General features: G+C 40.0%; 1 pseudogene; it reads left to right on the forward strand.

The window, feature by feature from the left end:
- The first annotated feature begins 2,278 nt into the window (after positions 1-2,278).
- On the forward strand, positions 2,279-5,474 carry LOC127757374 (uncharacterized; annotated as a pseudogene).
- Positions 5,475-6,000: the final 526 nt, after the last annotated feature.

Genomic DNA, 6,000 nt, shown 5'->3' on the forward strand with positions numbered 1-6,000 from the left:
TGAAACCTTACGAATGCTCATTGTTTTAGCATATATATATTTTATTGACATTGATTAAATTATAAGAAAAGTTTATGAATAGTAATTGTTAGAAGGCATGATAAAAGTTTATGAATAATAATATTGACGTACCATAAAAAGCACTTTAAGTAGGAGTACTGTATTCTTTCATACATGGTTAGCGTCCTTTTTTTTGTGGGTCTGCTTGGCTATAGTTTGTCATATTTTGCCCGAGCAAATTGGTTAGTCAAGACAACGTATTTAATCACTGTAGCGAAAGTTCTTTCAATCATTGTTTTGCTGAGATATGCTCTATATGATTTTATTATGTTAGACTACGACTATCATGATATTTTAGTGGGATATATCGTGGTGTTTAGTGGGATATATCTAGGTGCAGTGGCGTTTTTTTTGGAGAAGCTTGTCATTTCAACCGCCATTGACCTATTCTAATATATGTATGCGAATTAAATAGTTTTTTCATTTTTATTTGTTAAATTAGTTACTTTACGTTAATTTTAAATGTAAACTAATGTGAGTGTGTTTTTAGGAGCTTCTCCATCCGCTTTGTTGTCAATCTATCTCCTTAATACTCCATCTTAAATATCTAACATCAATTGTGGTGATAGCATATCATTTGATTTTTTTTTCTTGATTTCTTGTGGTTGATGATGTTAGAGTTTAAAGACATGGGGCACATGTTTAAAATTTTGGACAGATGAGTTCCATACAATTATTTTTCCAATGTTAATTTGATGTGTATATTGGCTTGTGTAGGAAACTTGTACATATTTTTGTCTAATATGTGATATGAATCTTAACAGGTAAATTTGTTGATCTATACTGAAACATATCCATAAATTTCTACATGCGTTGAGCTTGAATGCTACTAAATATTAAATGATACATTTTATAATAAGATACACTACATGTACGGAGTATGAGAGACATAATTCTATATGGAGGTGACTAGGTCAAGCTTGTGCTCCCGTTAGTCTTAATTGGTGACTCCCTTCCTTTCTAAAAATAGTAAATACATGCAACAAAAAAGAATGTGTCTACACCATGCACTCATTCCTTACTCTTAGGCCGTGTTTTGATGGGTGCACTGCACCTGCATCGCATCAGGCCAGCAAAATCTAACTTGTTTGGTTGGTTGGACCGGCCCGTGAGCCAAGCTGGGTAGATGCAAAATCGCCCTCTGGGCTAGGCTGAGCAGAAACACAAGGGGGGAGCATCGCTGTGCATCCAGGCTGATCCGCTGCAGCGCAACTGCACCCACACGATCCCTCATTGCAGCCGCACATGCAAAAGGGCGAGGGTTACCTCCTCGCACGGCCGTATCCCCTCCTCATAGGGATGGCAACGGGTCGGGCCGGGCACGGGTAGAGCAAAACCATGCCTAACCCCATGCCCGTCGTCGCCCGCCCAAACCCTACCCACTAGGGTCAGCGGGCAAAAATCTGTGCCTGTACCCATGCCCGACGGGCACGGGTATGCCTGGCGGGTACCCAATGGATCTCACATGAATAATAACTCGAAAGATGTATAATTTAACAAAGAGAAATAAAATCAACAGTTTACCTAATTATTAGTTATCAACAATAATTTGAATTACATCACAACTTATTACTAGTTAGTATCACATTGAACCAAGAGAAAGGGGTATAAGAATTAAGAGATAAGTCAAAATTAGCTAATACATATGTATCGGGTCGGGCATGGGTTACCCACAGGTCAAAAATGAAACCCGGTTGTTACCCACGATGTCTACGGGTCTCGGGCGGGCGTGCCCACGGGTAAAAAATCTCACCCACGCCCGTGCCCATTGGGTCGGGTATCCGCAGATACCAGAACCCATGGGCAAAATTGCCATCCCTACCTCCTCATTTCACTCCCCAGGAGAAGAAGTTAGGGTTTGAGGCTCCTGTGCACCGTCGTGGGTGCTCCCTTTGCTTATGCTTCATCAATTGTACATATCTAGTATTGATGATGTTATTTTAGTTGGGTAGTTGGTCTCCTGTGCATGTTTTTGCATCATGTTTATTCAGTATATTATTATGTGATTATTTTTCTAGATCTAGTTCTTTTTCAAGTATGTAGGTCTCAGTATGGGTAGGATCTATTGCCTCTTGTGGTTGGATGTATGGTTGTGCTTTTTTGCATTCCATGTTCTGACAATGTATAATGCATTATAAATTTGTTATTTGCATAGATGGAAGACATACGCTGTGTACGTCAAATCCTAAAGGCTAAAGCTGCTGGTTTAGTTGCTACAATGTGTGCCTACATGATTTTCATTGTGAGGAGGGCTAGACAACGCACCCCTAGGATTTCTTATGGACCATTGATGGAAAGGGACTTAATTAGACAAACCAACCTGCGTTTCATCTATGATACAAATGATACAAATTGTGTAAATCAGCTTAGAATAAGAAGGGCACCATTTTTTTGGCTGTGTCACTTGTTGCGCCAAAGAGAGCTACTACAGGACTCTATTCACAGCTCAGTGGAGGAACATGTTGCCATGTTCCTTCTAGTTGTAGGCCACAATGTTAGATTTAGGGCTTTACAACCCATTTTTAGAAGGTCAACTAAGACAATCAGTAGGTACTTCGGAGAGGTCTTGTATGCTGTTGGTGAACTGAGAAATGAGTTGATCAAACCACCTTCAACTGATATACCTTGAAAAATTCTAGGCAACAGAAGATTCAACCCATATTTTAAGGTAAAACAAATATTATCCACAAATGACCTTTTTTCCCCCACAACATATCGTAACATTTTTCATGTCAATTAGGATTGTATTGGTGCAATAGATGGAACCCATGTGCTTGCTCGAGTTCCATCTGCTATGTCAGCAGCATTTAGGGGTAGAAAGGGTGTTACAATACAGAATGTGATGGCTGCAGTTGACTTTGATCTTAAATTTACATATGTACTTGCTGGCTGGGAAGGGTCTGCACATGATGCCCTCATACTTGCAGATGCGTTGGAGAGGGATGATGGCCTTAGTGTCCCCGCAGGTAATAGAGTGTCAATAATTTAGATCATTCAGGATTTATTGTCCTGTGGTAATGACTGAACCCATGTTTATCATATGTTAGGAAAATTCTACCTCGTTGATGCTGGTTATGCTGCTAGACCAGGGTTCCTCCCACCATACCGTGGGTGTCGATACCACTTGAGAGAGTATGAGGGAAGCCACGCTATCCTCGTGACCAAAGAGAGTTGTTTAATTTAAGACACTCCTCTCTTAGAGTCACAATCGAGCGAGCATTTGGTTCCTTCAAAAACCGTTTCAAGATTGTCTATATAACAAACATTTTCATCCATACAAGACCCAAGTTAAGTTGGTTCTTGCATGCTGCATTCTTCATAATTGGATACTTCATTATGGCAATGATGAATTTGTGCCACTTGAAGAAGATTGGAACCCAAGTGATGATGAGGAAGAAGAGCTCGATGAATTAGATCAAGACAATAGGGGAATGGTACAAATTAGGGATGACTTGGCTGGGGATACGTGGGCAACTAGAGGGTCATCTAGGGTCTGATTTGTAGCATGATATGTATCACATTACTATCTATGAACTAATTATGTTGTGTCTGGTTATTATTTGTATTAATGGTCTTTCCTACTTATGTATGAACTTTTCATGCTAAGATAGTGTGGCTGGTTGATTATTATTTGTATTAATGACATTTTCTACCTATGCTTGAACTTCTTATTATGAGATATTGTGGTTAGTTTATTATTATTTGTATTAATGACATTTCCTACTTTTGCTTGAACTTTTTATTATACTCCCTCCATCCACAAAAGTTACACATATTACTTTTGACACCAAGATCAAGGAGAAATTAAATCACCTTGGATGCTACAAAATCAAGGAGTGAATGCAAGCATGCAGCCAATGAGTATTTAGATGACTCCTTGGATTCTAATAAAACATTTAATTTATCTCTTCATTTAAGTCTTGAATGCATAAAGACTACAAATATGAACAACTTATTTGGAAAAACTCAAATGTGAAATAGGTGTAACTTTTGTGGATGGAGGGAGTAAGATATTGTGGCTAGTAGCTTATAGGGCATTTATTTGTATTTATGACCTTTTCTACTAATGCATGAATTTATATATGTTAAAACAAGGTGGCTGACAACTTATCATTCAATTGTTTTTGTTTATTTACTTCCACATGTGAAAATGACAAGGTTGTTGGACAAGGTGCAAGAGGAGCCTTGTGCTGGACATCCCACATGTCTGCCTTTATGCTAAGAAAGATGGTCGAGCTCATAGCGCAAGGTGTTAAGACTGACAAGGGTTTCAAGGAAGTGCACCTGAACCAAGTTGCTAAGAATTTGACTGACCACTATGGGCTTGACACCAGTGGAACCCAAGTGTACAACCATCTTCGCGAATGGCGTTCAAGGTGGGTTCGTATCGCTAGGCTGAAAGATCTAAGTGGGGCTTTATGGGATGATCAGAACAACATGATTGTCCTAGAAGATGAACACTATATGGGCCATACAAAGGTATGTGATTTGAGTTCACACTCTAATTGTAATAAATCATCATTAGCTGTACTTCCAACTATTAGCTGTAAAAAATTTCAGTTCTCTAACTATAATAAATCTGATCATGTAGGACAAATCTAAAGATGTTGAGTTCCTGAATGTGCCTCTAGAGAACTACACGCCAATGGCTATTATCTTTGGTGGAACCCAAGCCACAGGAAGATTTGCAATGGGCTCTAATGAGGCCCTTGGTGGTCCTGCTGACATGGCTGACGGTGGCTTGGGTGTTATGGAGGGTGGGAATGGGGTTGGTGCTGGATATGCGAGTGTTGCAGGGGCTAGTGCTGTTGGGCCTGTTAGTGGTAACTTTATTGGCTTAACCTCATCTGGGAAGAGAAAGCGAACCCCTGTTGTGACTGAAGAAGAAGGGGCCTTCCTGACTAACATGACTGGTGCTATATGCATGAGGTGGCTGCTGCCATACGCTCTACAACCCATACTAAGGTGCACCCTGAACTCTACAATGCAGTGATGGATCTTCCCAGTTTTAATGAGGACCAATTGGATCTTGTTCTAACTCATCTGACTGCTAACAAGTTTATAAGCCTCATATACATTAAGAAAAATGAGACGCATCGTGCTCGTTGGGTTACGAAGTTCCTACATGAGCATCATCCCGATTGCATCTAACTATTTTAAAATTGTATTGGAGGGGTGGTACTGGGACACCATGCTATGTGTTAGCATTTGCTAAGTACTGATTAAGGTGGAAGTGGACACCATGCCATATGGCCTTTTGTATGAAGTACTGATTAGATCTCTATTGCTACTGATGCTTGATATTTGCAGTGAAATGGCTATGTAATAGTGTTGGCTAAGTACTTGTTAAGGTGGAAGTGGACACCATGCCGTATGGCTTTTTGTAGTTTGCTGATGATACAGCTGATGCTTGATGTTGATCTATTGGTGTTTTTTCCTATAGTGTTTATTCGATGTGGTATAACCAATGATGAGTACAATTTAGTGACTGATTAGTTGTCACGCCCAGAAATTTAGCCCAAATTTCTAGACTATTTTGTGTATTAAATCTATGTCCAGGACCAGCCAGGGTACACAAAACGACAAGTAATATACAGTTCCAAACGTAAATAAAGCGTAAAATACTTACAGAAGAGGCACTTAGTCCTCACACCGAAACAAAAGCAGCAGCAGTGGAAAAGGCAATCCTAGAGGGGCTTAGGGCTTCAGCTCCACTCCACAAGCAAAACTCAACTGGGGTCTGAGCCTTGGTCCTCTAACTTCGTCTTTAGCTCAGAAGCACTACACTTCTGAAAAGGGGGAAATAATAGCAAGGCTGAGTACAACCACCGTACTCAGCAAGCCACACCAACGATGCAGACGTGCAAGGGGAACACAAGGACGGTTTTGGGGCTATTTGCATAAAGGCAGTTGTAAAACATTTTATTGAGCAAAACAGTA

The sequence above is a fragment of the Oryza glaberrima genome, chromosome 12 (assembly GCF_000147395.1).
Source record: "Oryza glaberrima chromosome 12, OglaRS2, whole genome shotgun sequence".
NCBI lineage: Eukaryota > Viridiplantae > Streptophyta > Magnoliopsida > Poales > Poaceae > Oryza > Oryza glaberrima.